Genomic DNA, 21,861 nt, shown 5'->3' with positions numbered 1-21,861 from the left:
TCGAGTACTTGCACCGATGCTGGGAAGGAACGTGCAAGCGTACGTCGATGACATGGTCGTGACCTCGCCGGAAAAGAGCAAGCATGTTGCCGACTTGGAGGAATTGTTCACAACGATCGCCAAGTTCAGATTAAAACTTAATCCAGAGAAATGCATTTTCGGCGTGGAGGCTGGGAAGTTTTTGGGTTTCCTCTTGACTGAAAGAAGCATAGAGGCCAACCCCGATAAGTGTGCCGCCATCTTGGCGATGAGGAGCCCAGCTACGGTGAAGGAGGTTCAACAGCTAACAGGTCGGATGGCAGCCCTGTCTCGCTTCGTGTCAGCTAGCGGAGAGAACGAGATATCAGGCCCTGGAGAAGGCTGCGCTGGCTGTGGTGTTTTCGGCAAGGAGGTTGCGCCACTATTTCCATAGCTTCACCATACTGGTGATGACTGACCTGCCCATCCAGAAAGTGTTGAAGAAGCCCGACGTTGCGGGAAGGATGGTGAAATGGGCAGTGGAGCTGTCAGAGTTTGACATCAAGTATGAGCCTCGAGGCCCGATCAAGGGGCAAATCTTTGCAGATTTCGTGGTCGAGCTCTCGTCTGAGGCGACACGAGTTGAGGGGGACGGCTTCCGTTGGGTACTCCCGGTGGATGGATCGTCGAACCAGCAGGGTAGCGGTGCTGGAGTCATTTTAGAAGGGCCCAATGGCGTGCTGATCGAGCAATCTTTGAGATTTGCCTTCAAAGCCAGTAACAATCAAGCAGAGTATGAGGCGCTGATCGCCGGAATTTTGCTGGCCAAGGAGATGGGAGTTAGGGTGCTGATGGCTAAGAGTGACTCGCTGCTAGTCACAGGGCAAGTAACAGGCGAGTTCCAGGCTAAAGATCCACAAATGGCGGCCTATCTGGAATATGTGCAGGAGTTGAAGAGTTCTTTTGCCTCCTTTGAAGTAGTGCATGTGCCCAGAGAGCAGAATGCCCGAGCTGACTTGCTAGCTAAGCTCGCCAGTTCAGGCAAGGGGGGTAGGCAGAGGACGGTGATTCAAGAAATTCTGAAGACGCCGAGAGCATTTGTGGCAGATCACCTGGTCCTTCAGATAAGCAAGTCGACGGAGAAAGCAGCGAGAAGCCATAAGTCCCTGACACAAGAAACTCTGAGATCGCCGAGAATTAGAGCATGTCGGGGAGAGAAGGTGAACGTGATGCAGGTCTGCGCTACCCATGAGCCAGACACTTGGATAACACAGTACAAGCGGTGCCTGGCAGATGGCCTTCTCCCGCTGGATCCGACTGAGGCTAGGAAGGTAAAGAAGAATTCTAGCAAGTACACCCTGATTGATGGCGATCTGTACAGGTTTGGGTTCACTCACCCGCTCCTGGAATGTATACATGGCGAGAAGTGCACGAGAATCATGGCGGAGCTCCACGAAGGTATATGCGGAAGCCACGTCGGGGGTCGAGCTCTGGCCGCAAGGACTCTCCGTGCAGGCTACTACTGGCCATCGATGAGAGAAGACTGCAAGAAGTATGCGCAGTGTTGCAAACAGTGCCAACAGCACGCCGATTGGCACAAGGCGCCTCCCGAGGAGTTGAAGTCGATTTACAGCCCTTGGCCGTTTCATACGTGGGGAATCGACAACCTGGGACCTTTCCCGCTGGCGATCAGGCAGATGAAGTACTTGGTGGTGGCGATTGAATATTTCACCAAGTGGATCGAAGCAGAACCAGTGGCCCAGATCACCGCACACGAGATCGAAGGTTTCGTGTGGAAGAACATCGTGTGTCGGTTTGGAGTGCCTAAGCGCCTGGTGTCGGACAATGGGACTCAGTTTGCAAGTCACCTGTTGAAGAAGCTTTGCGAAGGGGTGGGAATTCAACAAGTGTTTGCATCCGTCGAGCACCCTCAGACAAATGGCCAGGTGGAGTCAGCTAATCGGGTGTTGTTGAGAGGTTTGAAGAGAAGCCTAGAAAAAGCGAAGGGAAGCTGGGCTGAGGAGGTGCCCCGTATAGTCTGGGCATACCACACCACCGAGCAGTCAGGAACCCATGAGACCCCGTTCAGTTTGGTCTATGGGTGTGATGCGATGATTCCAGTAGAGATCCAGGAGAGCTCGTCGAGATTCCAGAACTTTGTAGAGGAAGACTCGAATGAAGAGAGAAGGTTGAACCTGGACCTACTGGATGAGGTCAGGGAAGAGGCGAGACTGAAAGCTGAGGCGATGAAAAGAAGGATTGAACGAAGGTACAACTCGAAGGTGATGCCAAGGCAATTTAGAGAAGGCGACCTGGTGATGAGAAAAGCCCACCAGTACGAGATGGAGAATAAGCTGTCACCCAAGTGGACTGGACCGTTCAGAATAACCGAGGCGCTCGGGAACGGCGCCTACCGCTTAGAGACGCTGGAAGGAGGGGCGATTCCTCGCACCTGGAACGCCACGCACCTGAAGTTGTACTATAGTTAAGAGCTTTGTAAGTAAAGACAAACACAAAAGTTATATTACAATGTCTCTGATAAAACAGTTTGAAGGGGGCACTCTTTTTTCCCTAAGGAGGGTTTTTAATGAGGCCACCCAATAAAAGAAGAGTTTTCGAAGTATAAGGCGTTTTCAGATTGCATGCTTGCTGTTTTCCAAAAAGTTTTGAAGAAAGACCTTGTCACTTGTACGTGACTCAAGGCAAGTAAAGATATATTGTATGCTTTCTAAAAAAGTTTTAAGTCCTCATCGTCTTTCGGCGATTGGAGGCACCAGTTAAAGCTAAAGTCCTCATCGTCTTTCGGCGATCGGAGGCGCCAGTTAAAAGACCTCAACGCCCGCGCGCGTTCCGAGGCAAGTAAAAGACCTCCTCGCCGTCGAGCGAGTGCAGGCGAGAAAGAGTAAAAGTCCTCAGTGTTTTTGGGGGCAAGAAGATGTAACCCCTGGGGCAATGTAGAGGCAAGTAAAAGTCCTCAGTGTTTCTGGGGGCGAGAAGATGTAACCCCTGGGGCAATGTAGAGGCAAGTAAAAGTCCTCAGTGTTTCTGGGGGCGAGAAGATGTAACCCCTGGGGCAATGTAGGGGCAAGTAAAAGTCCTCAGTGTTTCTGGGGGGGGAGGAGATGTAACCCCTGGGGCAGTGTAGAGGCACTATTTAAAGACCTTCTCGCCTATGAGCGAGTTCAGGCGAGTAAAAGACCTTCTCGCCTATGAGCGAGTTCAGGCGAGTAAAAGACCTTCTCGCCTATGAGCGAGTTCAGGCGAGTTAAAGACCTTCTCGCCTATGAGCGAGTTCAGGCAAGATAAAATCCTTCTCGTCTCGAACGAGTTCAGGTATGGTGTAGAGGGTGGAAGAAGTTCTGAGGGTGGCTAAGGTAGGTTCGAAGAGAATGCCTAGCCACCCGGTCTCTTGCTCTGAAGCACAAGGAGGTAGAGAAGGATCCGAAAGGCGCCTCTACCCAAAGATGAAAGAGCAATGGCCAAGGTGTGAAGGTAGGAAGAAGCTGGTGTTGCCAAGAGTCTCTGGCGACCAGGAAACGTTCAAGCAATGGCGAGAAGTCAAAGACCCGTTTTGATGAAGCAGATCGGGTGTAGCGATGTTATAAAGCCAGGGGTGGAGTTAAAGTCCATTGCCTGAAGTATCATTTTACGCTAAGGTTCATTGCCTTAAGTTTACGAGTTGATTAATGTGATTATTAGTCGAAGTTGAGATGGTTCGAAACGGCTAAGTACAAGATCGTGCCTACGAGATTACTAAGTTATTTCTTTGAAGTAAATCACGCAAGGAAAGTTAAAGGTAGACGAAGAGGTTGCAAGAAGAAATGCAAAAGTAATTTCATTAAGTAAAGTATCAAGCTCAAAAATACGTGTACAAGAAAATACGAGTTTATTACAGAATTATATACAAGGGAAAGGCACGAAGGTAGCAGATGGAGAGAATCGATTAGTCTTTAGCAGGAACCACTTTTCCATCCACTACCTCGTTATCAAGAGACACCATGCTGAGGTCCAGGTCGGGGAACAAGCAGGCAAATTGTTCCCGCGCAGCTTCGAATCCAGCGGCCAGAATTTGAGCAGAATTCAGCTTGAGTTCTTCAATCTGCTTCTGAAGTTCCTCAATCCGTTTCTTGAGATCTTCAGTTTGTTCTTTCAGCTCCTTATTCTGCTGCTCCAGCTCTTCAACTTGCTTCTTGAGTTGTTCATTGGTTTCTTGAGCCTGGAGAAGGTCTTCAGCAACCTTCTTGGATTCTGCTTGCGCTTGTCCCAATTCGGCAGCAAGTTTCCCTTTTTCCTTGTTGGCCTCGTCGAGCTCAGCCATGGCGTCATCCCTCGCCTTTTCCACCTGCCCAAGGAGGGTCTCTCGGTCGGCTGACCTTTTCTCCAATTTCTTCACCCTGGCGGCGTCAGCTTTTATGAGAGCCTCCAGGTCAGCCACCCTGACGCGATAAGGCACAATCTTGCTTTCCAGTTCAATTTTTTCTTGAGCCAGTTGCTGCACCTTATGGCGGAGATCAGTGGCCTCCTTGCGCGCCAACCTGAGCTCGGTGCTCATCGCATCCTCTACTCGGGAGTGCTCAATCTCCGCGAGTGTCAGATTGGCAGACAACTTCTCCACCTCGACCCTGATGGTGCTATTCTCGGTTTTGAGGGTGAAGAGGTCGTCTTGGAGCCTCCTGGTGGAGCTTTCCACCGCTCTGGTTATGATGGCAGGGATGTATTCTGCTATCGTTTTCAGCTTAGTAGATAGAGGCTCCCACATCCTCGTGACCTCAAGAGGGAGGTTCGCTGCTTGTAGAGGCACTAGAGGCACTGTGGGGGCCTGTTGTGGGTTTTCGTCGCCACCTTCCTTAGCTGGTTCTTCAGTAGGCACTTCTTGGCGTGGTGACGACATCGGGGATTCAGTGATCAGAATCGGAGAGGTATGAGCAACCTCATCCCCGATTGGAGCAACCTCTGCGGCTGAGGCATTTGAAGGGGGACCCCCTCCAGCTGATACATGTGGCGTGGAGGCGCTCGGGGGGTCCTCCATGAAGTTTGGCTCTTGGGCCTCAACCACAGGTAGCGCAGTGGCCAGCGGGATCGCTTGGACTGGTGAAACAGGAGCTTGAGGGGGTGGCGATGATGGAGGAGGGGCAGGCGTGGATGGTGGCGTTGACGTGGGAAGAGGGGGTGGTGCAGTTGGTCGTCGTCCTCTTCGTGACCAGGCCATCTTCAGTGGCCTCGTCGTCCTCCTCTTCCTCCTCGTGGATGACTTGAGGAGCTTTCCTCTTAGGCCTTTTGAGAACGAGTTTCTTACGTTGGGCGGCGGGCTGGACATCGGAGGGAGCTGGGCCCTTAGGTGGCGATCGACCCTGGGCGATGGCGATCTCCACTACCGAATTCGGTACTGTTTGAGAGCCCGTCGCTAGCCCGTGGGTTCGGGCGAGCGCCCTCAATTCGGCGAGCATACCCTTGCCCAACATGTTATCTGCATAGAACGAAAATGCATGGGTTAACTCAAGGAGAAAATAAGCGCATAAGGCAGTATGCAGCAAAGCAGATGATCGGTGCAGAAAAATAAAACCAAAGTCTTGCGCATAACGCACAAGACGCCCAAAAACAGTTAAACAGAAGCAGTATTAAAACAACAATTTAAATGTTCTAACCTATTCGAATTTCAAGTTGGTCCTCGTAGAATTCGAAGCAGATCAGGGTGGTGGTAAGGAAGGTGATGTTGGCATCCGCGACCCTTTTCCAGAAAAGGCAAAGATCTCTGTCCAACGCCCCCATGCTGTCAGGACTTCTGGGTCTCCTGAAGCAGCTCCTGCCAGCAATCCCATTCAAGCTAACCCACAGGCGGTCTCCCGGGAGCTTGGCTTCGAAGAGAAATAGAAATACATCTACGGATGCGGGCAACCCCAGATGGTCGCACATCACTTGGAACGCACGCACAAACGCCCAGTTGTTGGGATGGAGCTGGGCGGCGGCGATGTTAAGCTTGGTAAGGAGCTCCCTTTCGAAACGGGTGAAAGGGAACTTGAGCTTCACCTTCTTGAATAAGGTTGTGTAGACGAAGCAGAAGGGCCCGTCAGCGCTCACCTTATCGTCGGCACAAACGGGCAGATCGGGGGGGCAAGGTAGCACTATCATCTTTTCATCGTGCTCCTTATGAAATGTTTGGTGAGGCTCATCCCCCTTTGTCAGCCGCAAAACTGCTCCAGCAGTGTTCACAAAAGATGTTTCCCTCAAGAGGGTCGAGTTGGCCCAGGGATACAGGGTTTTGAAGTCTGGCAAGGGAACGGGGGCTCCTCCGGCGATAGGTGGAGTCGCCTGGGCCAGGTTAGGGCGGGAAGACGCAGGCCTCTCAGCCTGGGAAGATGAAGCGCCACGAACTCGTGGTGGGTCGTGTGCTTGTGAAGAGGGGTTTCGTGATGAAGGAGGAGGATTCGGGGTGATCTTTGTGCGAGTCATTGTTGCAGCTGCAAAGGAAGAAGAAAAGGAAAAATGGTCAGGGGTCACAGAGGCTGACTCGATCATGGAAGGAAGGTGAAAAACGAACGAACGTAGGTTCGTTGCGATGATTGACGAAGCCCTAAGTTACGTAGAAGGAGAAATGGAAAAAGCAACCCACAGCGTATGCACCAGACAGTTACAGGATGATGCGAATCGGTTAAAATGCAAGAAAAACCAGCAGAAGGAGGAAAGTAGGTACCTTTTGATGATCAGGATGACGACGAAGGATGATGGTGATTCAGAATGTTGGAGAGCGCTGAGAGTTTTTTGTAGAAGGAAGTTAGAGCGTTTGTGAATACGAAGAAAACTGATGGAACAGTGTGGAGTGAAAATGGGTTTAAGAGTTTTTTCGAAATGGGTTTGGGAAGCGCAAACGGTAACTGAAGGTAACCGTTGATGAAGCCACGTGTCGAGTGATGAGCGAGGGGTTTGGTGGAGCGTCAGAGAAGCAGAAGGTACAACCGCTTGGAATTCTGCGTCAGTGCCACGAAGACCGGTGTTGACGTGACTCTTCTAGTCTTTTCGCTGGACAAGTCTTCGCTTAACACTGGGGGGCTTGTGTACCGCCCTGGTAGTCGGAAGTGATGACGTGGCATCTAGCTACAATATAGGCGTGTTGACAAGGCGCCAGGTTGGCAGAAGGGAAGGAAGTCGGGAGGCTCGTGAAGTCACCAGTTATTAAGTTGGCGTGTTCCGATCTCCAGCATACCAGAATCGGCGATCATCAGGTTAAAGATGAAGTCGCCAGATGTAAACTCAGGCGACCTAGTGATTGGAGATCGCCAGAGCAAGCACATCGCCAGAGATGAAGGTGGTGCAGATTATGAAGGCGGCCGGCGAGACCACAGGGAAGGTGTATGAAGGCACCCTAACTCGCCAGTTCCAGTAGAGATCGCACTCCCAAGTTAGCTATGTACTGGGCAGCACCATGCATAAATAACTTAGCCAAAAAGAGAGTCAGAAGCAGCGCCCAAGTCAAGGAGGCTCCAGATGATGGCACGTGTACAGTTGGATGCGAGCCACGTGTCCAAGTCTGTAACTGCCAGGAGAGAGAAAGTAACCAGGTATATAAGAGTTCTCAACGAACTTTCTGAGGTACGCACGTTCAGATTACACTCTTTACGCTTGCGAGTTATAGAGCTTACTGTGAGAAAGGATTTGCACGGTTCCTGTTCTCTTAGTATTTGGTGATTCGGTCACTGACTTGGGCGTTGGAGTGCGATCGGCCGCAGCGGCGCCGCTCTGTTTCTTTGCAGGTTCTTGAGGTGGATCTCGAAGAGGAACGGAGGTTCAAAGCGGTGCGCACGTCGATCCTTTGACGAGGCAGTTTCCAGCGTTCCGGTCAATAGGCAGGATCACAAACAATGGACTTTAACTCAACCCCTGGCTTTATAACGTCCTTACACCCGATCTGCTTCACCAAACGGGTCTTTGACTTCTCGCCATTGCTTGAATGTTTCCTAGTCGCCAGAGACTCTTGGCGACACCAGCATCCTCCTGCCTTCACAACTTGGCCATTGCTCTTTCATCTGGGGGTAGAGGCGCCTTTCGGATCCTTCTCTACCTCCTTGTGCTTCGGAGCAAGAGACCGGGTGGCTAGGCGTTCTCTTCGAACCTACCTTAGCCGCCCTCAGAACTTCTTCCACCCTCTACACCATACCTGAACTCGTTCGAGACGAGAAGGATTTTGTGTTGCCTGAACTCGCTCATAGGCGAGAAGGTCTTTAACTCGCCTGAACTCGCTCATAGGCGAGAAGGTCTTTTACTCGCCTGAACTCGCTCATAGGCGAGAAGGTCCTTTACTCGCCTGAACTCGCTCATAGGCGAGAAGGTCTTTAACTCGTGCCTCTACATTGCCCCAGGGGTTACATCTCCTCCCCCCCCCCCCCAGAAACACTGAGGACTTTTCACTGGTGCCTCTACATTGCCCCAGGGGTTACATCTTCTCGCCCCCAGAAACACTGAGGACTTTTACTAGTGCCTCTACATTGCCCCAGGGGTTACATCTTCTCGCCCCCAGAAACACTGAGGACTTTTACTGGTGCCTCTACATTGCCCCAGGGGTTACATCTTCTCGCCCCCAGAAACACTGAGGACTTTTACTGGTGCCTCTACATTGCCCCAGGGGTTACATCTTCTCGCCCCCAGAAACACTGAGGACTTTTACTCTTTCTCGCCTGCACTCGCTCGACGGCGAGGAGGTCTTTTACTAGCCTCAGGACGCGCGAGGGCGTTGAAGTCTTTTAACTAGTGCCTCCGATCGCCGAAAAACGATGAGGACTTAAAAACTTTATCTAATGCCTCCGATCGCCGAAAAACGATGAGGACTTAAAAACTTTAACTGCTGCCTCCGATCGCCGAAAAATGATGAGGACTTAAAACTTTTTAGAGAGCATGCAATATATCTTTAACTCGCCTTGAGTCACGTACAAGTGACAAGGTCTTTCTTCAAAACTTTTTTGGAGAAAACAGCAAGCATACAATCTGAAAACGCCTTATACTTCGAAAACTCTTCTTTTATTAGGTGGCCTCATTAAAAACCCTCCTTAGGGAAAAAAGAGTGCCCCCTTCAAACTGTTTTATCAGAGACATTGTAATATAACTTTTGTGTTTGTCTTTACTTACAAAGCTCTTAACTATAGTACAACTTCAGGTGCGTGGCGTTCCAGGTGCGAGGAATCGCCCCTCCTTCCAGCGTCTCTAAGCGGTAGGCGCCGTTCCCGAGCGCCTCGGTTATTCTGAACGGTCCAGTCCACTTGGGTGACAGCTTATTCTCCATCTCGTACTGGTGGGCTTTTCTCATCACCAGGTCGCCTTCTCTAAATTGCGTTGGCATCACCTTCGAGTTGTACCTTTGTTCAATCCTTCTCTTCACCGCTTCAGCCTTCAGTCTCGCCTCTTCCCTGACCTCATCCAGTAGGTCCAGGTTCAGCCTTCTCTCTTCATTCGAGTCTTCCTCTACAAAGTTCTGGAATCTCGGCGAGCTCTCCTGGATCTCTACTGGAATCATCGCATCACACCCATAGACCAAACTGAACGGGGTCTCATGGGTTCCTGACTGCTCAGTGGTGTGGTATGCCCAGACTATACGGGGCACCTCCTCAGCCCAGCTTCCCTTGGCTTTTTCTAGCCTTCTCTTCAAACCTCTCAACAACACCCGATTAGCTGACTCCACCTGGCCATTTGTCTGAGGGTGCTCGACGGATGCAAACACTTGTTGAATTCCCACCCCTTCGCAAAGCTTCTTCAACAGGTGGCTTGCAAACTGAGTCCCATTGTCCGACAACAGGCGCTTAGGCACTCCAAACCGGCACACGATGTTCTTCCACACGAAACCTTCGATCTTGTGTGCGGTGATCTGGGCCACTGGTTCTGCTTCGACCCACTTGGTGAAATATTCAATTGCCACCACCAAGTACTTCATCTGCCTGATCGCCAGCGGAAAAGGTCCCAAGATGTCGATTCCCCAGGTATGAAACGGCCAAGGGCTGTAGATCGACTTTAACTCCTCAGGAGGCGCCTTGTGCCAATCGGCGTGCTGTTGGCATTGCTTGCAACATTGGGCATACTTCTTGCAGTCTTCTCTCATCGATGGCCAGTAGTAACCTGCACGAAGAGTCCTCGCAGCCAGAGCTCGACCCCCGACGTTGCTTCCGCATATACCTTCATGGAGCTCCGCCATGATTCTCGTGCACTTTTCGCCATGTATACATTCCAGGAGCGGGTGAGTGAACCCAAACCTGTACAGATCGCCATCAATCAGGGTGTACTTGCTAGAATTCTTCTTTACCTTCCTAGCCTCAGTCGGATCCAGTGGGAGAAGGCCATCTGCCAGGCACCGCTTGTACAGTGTTATCCAAGTGTCTGGCTCATGGGTAGCGCAGACCTGCATCACGTTCACCTTCTCTCCCCGACATGCTCTAATTCTCGGCGATCTCAGAGTTTCTTGCGTCAGGGACTTATGGCTTCTCACTGCTTTCTCCGTCGACTTGCTTATCTGAAGGACCAGGTGATCTGCCACAAATGCTCTCGGTGTCTTCAGAGTTTCTTGGATCACCGTCCTCTGCCTACCCCCCTTGCCTGAACTGGCGAGCTTAGCTAGCAAGTCAGCTCGGGCATTCTGCTCTCTGGGCACATGCACTACTTCAAAGGAGGCAAAGGAACTCTTCAACTCCTGCACATATTCCAGATAGGCCGCCATTTGTGGATCTTTAGCCTGGAACTCGCCTGTTACTTACCCCGTGACTAGCAGTGAGTCACTCTTAGCCATCAGCACCCTAGCTCCCATCTCCTTGGCCAGCAAAATTCCGGCGATCAGCGCCTCATACTCTGCTTGATTGTTACTGGCTTTGAAGGCAAATCTCAAAGATTGCTCGATCAGCACGCTGTTGGGTCCTTCCAAAATGACTCCAGAACCGCTACCCTGCTGGTTCGACGATCCATCCACCGAGAGTACCCAACGGAAGTCGTCCCCTTCGACTCGCGTTGCCTCAGATGAGAGCTCGACCATGAAATCTGCAAAGATTTGCCCCTTGATCGGGCCTCGGGGCTCATACTTGATGTCAAACTCTGACAGCTCCACTGCCCATTTCACCATCCTTCCCGCAACGTCGGGCTTCTTCAAAACTTTCTGGATGGGCAGGTCAGTCATCACCAGTATGGTGAAGCTATGGAAATAGTGGCGCAACCTCCTCGCCGAAAACACCACAGCCAGCGCAGCCTTCTCCAGGGCCTGATATCTCGTTTCGGGGCCCTGCAACACCTTACTAACAAAATAAATAGGCTTCTGAGCCTGATCTTGATCCTGGGCGAGCACCGCACTCACCGCCCTCTCAGTTACAGCAAAATACAACCTGAGAGGGGTTCCCACCAGCGGCTTGCACAGAACCGGCGGGCTCGCCAGATACTCCTTCAGCTTAACGAAGGCTTCCTCGCATTCCTTCATCCAAACAAACTTGTTATTGCGCCTCAAGCACTGAAAGTAGGGATGTCCCTTCTCTCCTCTGAGGCACTGCCATCCGACCTGTTAGCTGTTGAACCTCCTTCACCGTAGCTGGGCTCCTCATCGCCAAGAGGGCGGCACACTTATCAGGGTTGGCCTCTATGCCTCTTTCAGTCAAGAGGAAACCCAAAAACTTCCCAGCTTCCACGCCGAAAATACATTTCTCTGGATTCAGCTTCAATCTGAACTTGGCGATCGTTGTGAACAATTCCTCCAAGTCGGCAACGTGCTTGCTCTTTTCCGGTGAGGTCACGACCATGTCATCGACGTACGCTTGCACGTTCCTTCCCAGCATTGGTGCAAGTACTCGATCCATCAGCCTCTGGTACGTGGCCCCCGCGTTCTTCAGCCCAAACGGCATCACCTTGTAGCAATAGCACGACCTCTCCGTCATGAAGGCTGTCTTCTCTTCATCCATGGGATGCATCTTGATCTGATTATACCCCGAGAAGGCATCCAGGAAACTCAGCAACTTACACCCTGCAGCACTGTCAACCAGGGCGTCTATACTTGGTAAAGGATACGAATCCTTTGGGCAAGCTTTGTTCAGGTCGGTGAAATCGACGCACATGTGCCATTTCCCGTTACTCTTCTTCACCAGCACGACATTTGCTAGCCATTCAGGGTACTGGACTTCCCTGATGTGGCCTGCAGCAAGGAGTTTCTGTGTTTCATCTCTAATCGCCTGCCTCCTCTCCTCGTTGAACTTTCTTCTTCTTTGTCGCACTGGTCTCACCAAGTTGTCCATCGCCAGATGATGGCACAGGAAGTCGGGATCGATCCCGGGCATGTCCGAAGCGGACCATGCAAACGCGTCCAGATGCCGCTCAATCACCTTGGCGATCTGGTCCTGGAGCTCGACCTCCAGAGATCTTCCCAGCTTGAAGATCTTTCCCCCGATCTCTTTCTCGAGCCACTGCTCGACAGGTTTTGGCCTGGATTCTCTGGCGATCACCGCCCTGGCGATTCCCTGCTCTCTCGCTTCCTCAGGGCGATTTCGCGCCTCTTCCTCCTCCAGACCAGCGTCCACCATCTCCACGTCCCTTCTGGCGGTCTCTTCTGTTACCGTCGACCTGGGCTTCACACCGGGAGGTGGGGTGGTTGTTACATAACTCACTGATCTCTTTTTTTTAAGGCTATTCTCATAGCACTTTTTTGCTTCTTTCTGATCAGACTTGATCGTGATCACCACCCCCTCCATAGACGGCAACTTCACCTTCATGTGCCGAGTCGACGGAATGGCGCCTATCCTGTTAAGCGTGGGCCTTCCCAACAGGGTGTTGTATGCTGAAGGAGCGTTTATAATGAGGTACTTGATTTTCTCCGTCCTCGAACCAGCCTCATCTGTAAACGTGCTTCTCAACTCAATGTACCCCCTGACCTCCACCTGGTCACCAGCGAACCCATACAGGCACCCTCCATAGGGCCTTAGCTGGTCAAGGGGCAACTCCAGCTGCGTGAAAGTCGGCCAGAACATTACGTCTGTCGAGCTTTCCTGGTCCACCAGAACTCTGTGGACCTTCCTTCCCGCCGTAATGAACGAAATGACTATGGGATCGTTGTCATGGGGCACAACGTCCCGAAGATCCTGCTTGGTGAACGTAATGTTCACCTCCGGCGAGTGATCTTCAAACATATCCACTGTCATCACCGACCGCGCGTACTTCTTCCTCTGCGATGCGGTGCATCCACGACCTGAGAAGCCTCCTGCAATGGTGTGGATTTCCCCGTGGATAGGCATCTCGTGTTGCTGGGCTTCTCCACCCGCTGGCTGGGAACTCGACGCTCCCCCCGTCCTCCTGTCCAGCAGATAGTCATTTAGGAACCCGCTCTTAACCAGATCATCGAGCTGATAGCCTAAGGACAAACACGAGCCCAAAGTGTGGCCAAAGCCCTGGTGAAACTCGCACCAGGCGTCTGGCTTTGGTCCCAGCACCTTGTCGCCCACCTTCTCAGGCGCTTTCAACCTAGCCGATATATTGGGAATGGCGATCAGGTCCGCCAATCCCATAACAAACTTGTGCTTAGGCGGGCGATTGTATTCCCAGCGTGCTGGTTGCTGGCGTCCCTGGCCCCTCCCCTTGTTCCTCCTATCATAAGGATGGCGAGTCCTCTGGTCCTTCCTGGCCGCCGCCGCTGTCTCCAACACCCTTTGCGGCTGGATCCTGGTCTGGGCGCGTGGCCTAGCGGGAGCCACGCTCCCTCTCTTCTCGGCGACCTCACTCTCGTCGGCGATGTGAGCCACCGCAAGTCGCCTCACCTCAGCAAACGTTGCAGGGTGAGCCCTGATCAAGGCCTCGCAGAATGGTCCTGGCAGCACGCCCTTCTTGAATGCATAGACCAGCATTTCTTCATCCTTGGCCGGCGATCTGACCATCTGCGCTCCAAAGCGATTCAGGTAGTCTTTGAGGGACTCTCCCTGGTACTGCCTTATATCAAACAAATCATAAGACACCCTGGGCGGTGCCTTGTTCACGATGAATTGCTCGACGAAAACCTTCGAGAACTGCTGAAAATTGGTTATGTGACCGTTAGGTAGGCTCACAAACCACTCCAACGCCGTTCCCTAGAGCGTGCTCACGAACATCTTGCAATACACGGCGTCTGACCCTCCCGACAGCATCATCTGTGTATGGAACGTGGTTAGATGAGCCTCTGGATCCTCCACGCCGGTAAAGACAGCCTTGACAGGGACCACGCTCGTAGGAATAGGCGTGTCAGTAATCGCCTGAGCGAAAGGCATAGGAAAAACACGAGGTGGTGACGACGGCGCGACCTCTTCAGCAATAGGACGCCCTTGCTGCTCCTGAAGAGCTTGACGCAGCTCCTCAGTCACCTTGGTAAGCTCATCATTCCTGGCCCGAGAGGCGGCCAGGTCCTCATGCATTCGCGCCTTCGGCAGCGACAGGCGCCACGGGGCTTGAACGATTGCTTCTCATTTTTCTCATGAACTTAGCGAATCACAGAATGCAGCGAACGGCACCTACTTCAGCTACGATCGATTCAGCGATCAATCGGAAGAAACTGTGCGAAACTCCGCAAGAAAACTCAAGAACTCCGCAAACCTTCAAAGAAACTTGCAACTCCACCAGAAACCACTGCTCTTCCTACGGATAGCCAAACGAGCGAAAGAACTCAACTCCACCGAACAAATTACAAGCAAACAGCAGGAAAACCTCACTTCACCGATCGAAAACCCAAACGAACGGTATAGAACGCGAATTCACCGAACAAATTTCAAGCAAACAGCGAACGATGGTTGCACCAGCACACAACCACGCAGAAAACTTCGAAAACCTTCAAGAACTCACGTTGTGGATGGGAGCAAGTTTTACACGGCCCCACGGTGGGCGCCTGATGATCCTGCCTGTTGACCGGGACGTTGGAAACTGCCTCGTCAAAGGATCGACGTGCGCATCGCTTCAAACCTCCGTTCTTCTTCGAGATCCACCTCAAGAACCTGCAAAGGAACAGAGCGGCGCCGCTGCGGCCGATCGCACTCCAACGCCCAAGTCAGTGACCGAATCACCAAATACTAAGAGAACAGGAACCGTGCAAATTCTCTCTCACAGTAAGCTCTATAACTCGCAAGCGTAAAGAGTGTAATCTGAACGTGCGTACCTCAGAAAGTTCGTTGAGAACTCTTATATACCTGGTTACTTTCTCTCTCCTGGCAGTGACAGACTTGGACACGTGGCTCGCATCCAACTGTACACGTGCCATCATCTGGAGCCTCCTTAACTTGGGCGCTGCTTCTGACTCTCTTCTTGGCTAAGTTATTTATGCATGGTGCTGCCCAGTACATAGCTAACTTGGGAGTGCGATCTCTACTGGAACTGGCGAGTTAGGGTGTCTTCATACACCTTCCCTGTGGTCTCGCCGGCCGCCTTCATAATCTGCACCACCTTCATCTCTGGCGATGTGCTTGCTCTGGCGATCTCCAATCACTAGGTCGCCTGAGTTTACATCTGGCGACTTCATCTTTAACCCGGTGATCACCGATTCTGGTATGCTGGAGATCGGAACACGCCTATACTGTAGCTGGATGCCACGTCATCACTTCCGACTACCAGGGCGGTACAGCATTCAATCTTATTCATGTTTCTAAAGAGCAAAATTCTCGAGCAGACTTATTGTCCAAATTGGCTAGCTCGGGAAAGGGAGGTAGGTAGAGGTTGGTAATCCAAGAGACCTTGAAGCAACCTAGGAAAAATACAGATGAGTTGTCGAGGGTAGGTCACCTAGAGATTGGGTAGGTCATCCTGGAGCAAGGAAGAAGACATGGCTCGATGATCCAGGAAATGTTGAAGGTCCCGAGGATAACTACATGCGAGTCCCTTGAAGATGAACATTCTAAGGTCATTCATGTCAAAGGTGAGGAGACCTGGTTGACACCTTATAAACGGTACCTCACTAATGGATTACGTCCTTCTGAACCCGCAAAGGCCAAAATTGTCAAGAGAAACTCGCAAAGGTACACCCTGATAGATGGGAACCTATTTCGTTACGGTTAAACTCACCCACTCCTCACATGTGTGATTGGGGACCACTGCACTCAGATCATATCCGAGCTCCGTGAGGGTATTTGCGGCAACCACATAGCAGGACAAGCTCTCTTGCTAAAAGTCATCCGAGCAGGGTACTATTGACTGACCATGAAGGAGGACTGTGGGAGATATGTCCAGCGTTGTGAGCAATGTCAAAAGCACATTGATTGGTGCCATGCACCAGCTGAAGAGTTGCGATCTATTTATAGCCCATGACTTTTACATACATTAGGAATAGATATTTTGGGTCATTTCCCTCTGGCCATACGTCAAATGAAGTACCTCATATGCCATTGAGTACTTACCAAGTGGATTGAAGCTGAGCCGGTTGCGCAAATAACTGCTCACAAAGTCCAGCATTTTGTATGGAAGAGTATTGTGTGTCGCTTCAGGATTCCTAAGCATTTAGCATATGAAAATGGAACCTAATTCTCTAGTCAACAATTGGGAAAGTTGTGCACAAATGATGTAGTTGATTTTAGGATTGTTCATTTTATGGTGTGACACTTTACTTAGATTGAGATTTTAAGCAAGTATATGGTGAGAACTCTAAGAAGATCCCCATTGGACACGAACTTAACCAAGTGGTTAAGTAAGTGTGAAGGTTCACTTCACAAGAGCAAAAGGAAAAGACAATTACAAGGTGAATATGATGCCAATAGGTGCAGAATTGAAGAACATGTAAAGGAAAGACAAATAAGAATCTCCGAATGGAAGAATGAAACAAAGCAAGAACATAACACAAGAGTAAAAAACGGAATGAAAAATGGAAGAAGAGATGAAGGAAGGAGAAAGCTTATGTGATGGATTTGAGAAGTGGAACATGCCACTTGGAGTGTGATTGGCCTCTAAGATAAGTGTTGCTAGCCGCCACTTGAGAACTCTCAATTACACAAAAGATAAGACCTAAATGCTAAGAGGAATCAAGCCTCACTAACACCTCACACAATTTGTGCAGAGTAACTTTTCTTCTATTTATTTCAACATGAAAACTACAATAGGTAGGCCTCCTATTTATTGGTAAAGGAGCCTTGGAGAACAAGCTAAAGGGGTAGGATGGGAAAAGGGATAAAAATGGGCAGCCTTAGGGTTTGACTAAGTCAAACCCGCATCTTAGGTTTGTCCTTCTAGAAACTAGGTCAAAATGCCTTCCAAAAGGGCTAGAACAAGCTAAAATGCTACCTACACCCCCTATTATACTAAAGGCACCTTATTCTAGCTTATCTTTGCTATTTGGACCTCTAAAGTGAGCCAAAATTATTTACAAACATTTCTATTTTTTAAGAAGACCAAAAAGGAAGAACTTCTTATATTCGGGTTTATAACTTCTTTTTCTTTTGTCGATTCTTTCTCGAGGCTTGGTGGGCCTGACCTTGTATCTTAAAATGACTGACCCTTTTGGGAAGTGTTTGTTGTGTCCTTAGTTATCTATCGGTTTGTATCAACAAAGCTTAGAATAAAGTAGGTATTCGCCTTGGTAGAACACCAACAAACAAATGGGCATGCAGAGTCGGCAAACAGGGTCCTTTTGAGGGGTTGAAGAGGAGATTGGAAAATGCAAAGGGAAACTGGTTGGAGGAAATTTCGAGAATCTCGTGGTGTTATCACACCACCCTGCAATAAACAACGAAGGAGACACCATTCAGTTTGGTATATGGGTCAGATGCCATGATACCAGTCGAAATACAAGAGAGTTCTTGTACCGATCAGGTGATCGGAAGTGAAGACGTGGCAGCAAGCGATAATATAGGCGTGTTGAACGGGACACCTGACTGACAGAAGGGAAGTACATCGGGAAGCCTGTGTAGTCGCCAATTGTTGGCTTGGCGTTCTCCGATCTTCAGTATGTATAACCGGCGGTCACCAGGCTTGCGTCATAGTCGCCGTATGTGAGTTATAGGATATCAGGTGGCTAGAGACCGCCGAAAGGGGCACGTCGCCGAGAGATCAGGAAGGCTTGCTTAAGGCTTTCAAGAGGTACAAGCACGGAGGATGACGTTATCAGATGATCATTCCCTAGCCAGAGGCCGAGGCAAGGGAACAGTTTCCCAGAACATGCATGATGTGCAAGTGAAGCAGATCGTGATAGCGGCAGGCGAGACCACAGAGGAGGTGTGCATGGTGACACCCCGTGCTTGGCACTTAAAGGGGTCGCGCTCCAAGGAAAGCTGTGCACCAAGTTACTCCTTGCATGGGTAACTTAGTCGAATAGCTTGAAGAGTAGAAGTGACGCTCAAGTGGAGGGGGCTCCAGATGGTGACCCGTGTATAGCTGGATACGAGCCACGTGTCCAGAGGTGTAACCGTCAGGAGAGAGAAAGTGCTTAGGTATATAAGGAACTCTAACAGACTTTTGAGGTACGGATTTCTAGAACACTTCAGTACACTCAGATTCACTGCGCACGGTTCCATAAGTTTAGATATTCTCTCTGAGTTTTTGGTGATTCCGTCACTGACTTGAGCGTCGGAGCGCGATCGGCCGCAGCGGTGCCACTCTGTTTCTTTGTTTTCTTCAGGTTCTTACGAGGAATTGAGACGTGAAGATCGAAGGCTAGCGTGGTGCGAAGCTGATCGAGAGAAGCATCCTTGACGTGGCAAGACTCTTGCACTCAGGTCAACCGGCAGGATCATCAGGCGCCCACCGTGGGGCCGTGTAAAACGTGTCTCCCATCCACAGTGTAGGTTCTTGAAGTTTCTGTAGTTCTTGTGTGGTTGCGTGCTGGTGCAACCATTTTCGGCGTTTTTCACCGTTCGTTTGAGTTTTGATCGGTAGTTTGACGTTTTCCACCGTTTGTTTGAGCTTTCTATCGGTGAATTGAAGTTTCTTACCGCTTGTGCGAGTTCCAATCGGTAAATCGAAGTCTTTACCGTTCGTTCGTGTTTCTGACCGGTGAATCGGGAGTTTTGGTGGAGAAGCGGTAGGTTCGTGTTAAGATTGCAAGTTTCTGAGGAGGTTTTGGCATTTGAATCAATCGGCGTGCTGTTGTGGTTGCGTTCTTGGAAGTTCTTTGGAGTTTAAGATGTTTCGACCGATTGATTGCTGGATCGATCGTTTCGCCGGTGAAGGTTTTGTTTGTTGTAGTTTGATCTGCTGATATTTCATGAGAAAGATGAGAAGTACGCGTTCAAGTCCCGTTGTGCCAACTGCTGCAGAAGGCGCCATGACCATGGCGCAAATGATGGAGATCATGCACGCGTTGCAAGAAAATGTGGAAGCATCGCGCGTAGAGCAGGCAAAGACGCACGAAGACCTGGTCGCCTCTCAGGCCAGAAATGAGGAGCTCAGCAAGGTCACTGAGGAATTGCGTCAAGCTCTTCACGAGCAGAGAGGACGCACAATCGTGGAAGAAGTTGCGCCGTCATCGCCACCGCGCGTGTTTCCGATGCCGTTTGCTCAGGCGATCACGGACACGCCGATCCCTGTGAGCGTGGTACCTGTGAAACCTTCCTTCACCGGCGTGGAGGATCCTGAAGCACATCTCACTGCGTTCCACACGCAGATGATGCTGTCAGGACGCTCAGATGCAGTTTATTGCAAGATGTTTATGAGCACGCTTCAGGGGACGGTGCTGGAATGGTTCGTTAGCCTACCTACAGGTCACATAACCAATTTCCAGCAGTTTTCGAAGCTTTTCGTCGACCAGTACATTGTGAACAATGCGCCACCTAGGGTGTCTTACGACCTGTTCGACGTGAGGCAGTATCAGGGAGAGTCCCTCAGGGACTATCTGAATTGATTTGGAGCGCAGATGGTCCGCTCGCCTGCCAAAGACGAGGAGATGTTGGTGTACGCCTTCAAAAAGGGTGTGCTGCCGGGACCTTTCTGCGAGGCGCTAATCAGGGGCCACCCCGCCACCTTTGCTGAAGTTCGGCGACTTGCTGTGACCCACATCGCCGACGAGAGTGACGTCGCCGAAAAGAGAGGAAGCGTGGCTCCTGCTAGGCCACGGGCCCAGACTAGAATTCAGCCGCAGAGGGTGCTGGAAACGGCGGCGGCTAAGAAGGATCAAAGGACTCGACATCCCTACGATCCAAAGAAAAACAAAGGAAGGGGCCCAGGGCGCCCTAGGGAGTTCAATCGCCCGCCAAGGTACAAGTTTGTCATGGGATTGGCGGACCTGATCGCCATTCCTAACATAGCTGCCAGGCTTAAGGCGCCTGAGAAGGTCTCAGACAAGGTGTTGGGACCAAAACCGAATGCATGGTGTGAATTCCACCAATGTTTTGGTCACACCCTTGATTCGTGTTTGGCCCTGGGTTACCAGCTCGACGACTTGGTCAAAGAGTGGCTTCTTGAATGACTACCTGCTGGACAAGAGAACGGGGCAAGCGTCGAGCTCCCAGTCGGCGAGCGGTGAGGGCCAGCAGCATGAAGTGCCCACGCACGGCGAAATCCACACCATCGCTGGAGGTTTCTCAGGTGGTGGATGTACTGCATCACAGAGGAAGAAATATGCCAGGTCTGTGATGGCAGTGGATGTGTTCGAAGATCACTCGCCGGATGTGGACATTACGTTCACAAAGGAGGATCTCAGGGACGTTGTGCCTCATGACAACGATCCCATTGTTATCTCATTGGTCACGGCAGGAAGGAAGGTCCACCGAGTACTGGTGGACCAAGGAAGCTCGGCAGATGTGATGTTCTGGCCGACTTTCACCAAGCTACAACTACCCCTTGACCAGTTAAGACCCTATGGAGGATGCATATATGGGTTCGCTGGCGACCAGGTGGAGGTCAGGGGGTACATTGAGTTGAGAACTACGTTCACCGACGAGGCGGCCTCGAGGACGGAGAAGATCAAGTACCTCGTCGTGAATGCCCCCTCAGCGTATAACATTCTGTTGGGAAGACCGACCCTCAACAGAATAGGAGCTGTGCCATCAACCAGGCACATGAAGGTTAAGTTTCCATCAATGGAGGGGGAGGTGATCACCATAAGATCTGACCAGAAGGAGGCAAAGAAGTGCTACGAAAATAGCCTCAAGAATAAGAGGTCAGTGAGCTACAGGACAACAGAAGGGCGAGTTGTCAATGCGGCGATGGAAGTGACCGCCGAAGGCGACGTCGTCATGGTAGACGCCGAAGCAGGGGGAGAGAACGCCGGTCGGGAAGAAGAAGTGAGAAACCGCCCAGAGGAAGCTAGGGAGTCGGGAATCGCCAGGGCGGTGATCGCCAGTGAAACAAGGCCCAAACCCGTCGAGGAGTGGCTCGAGAGGGAGATCGGGGGCAAGGTCTTCAGGTTGGGAAGATCTTTGGAAGGTGAGCTACAAGACCAGATCGCCAAGGTGATAGAAAGGCATCTTGATGCTTTTGCATGGTCTGCTTCAGACATGCCGGGAATTGACCCCGATTTCTTGTGTCACCATCTGGCAATGGACACCCAGGTCAGACTAGTGCGACAGAGAAGAAGGAAGTTTAATGAGGAGAGAAGACAGGCGATTAGGGATGAAACGCAAAAGCTCCTCGTCGCAGGCCATATCAGGGAGGTCCAGTACCCTGAGTGGTTAGCTAATGTCGTACTGGTGAAGAAGAGCAACGGGAAGTGGCGCATGTGCGTCGACTTCACAGACTTAAACAAGGCTTGTTCAAGGATTCATACCCTTTGCCAAGCATAGATGCCCTGGTCGACAATGCAGCAAGGTGCAAGTTGCTGAGTTTTTTGGACGCCTTCTCGGGGTACAACCAGATAAAGATGCATCCTATGGATGAACAGAAGACCGCCTTCATGACTGAGAGATCGTGCTACTGCTACAAGGTGATGCCCTTCGGGCTGAAGAATGTGGGGGCCACGTACCAAAGGTTGATGGACAAGGTACTTGCACCGATGCTGGGAAGGAATGTGCAAGCGTACGTGGATGATAT

Source organism: Phaseolus vulgaris, chromosome 6 (assembly GCF_051622355.1).
Source record: "Phaseolus vulgaris cultivar YP4 chromosome 6, ASM5162235v1, whole genome shotgun sequence".
In the NCBI taxonomy this organism is placed as follows: domain Eukaryota; kingdom Viridiplantae; phylum Streptophyta; class Magnoliopsida; order Fabales; family Fabaceae; genus Phaseolus; species Phaseolus vulgaris.
The sequence above is the reverse complement of the archived record's forward strand: the minus strand, read 5'-3'. Positions refer to the sequence as shown.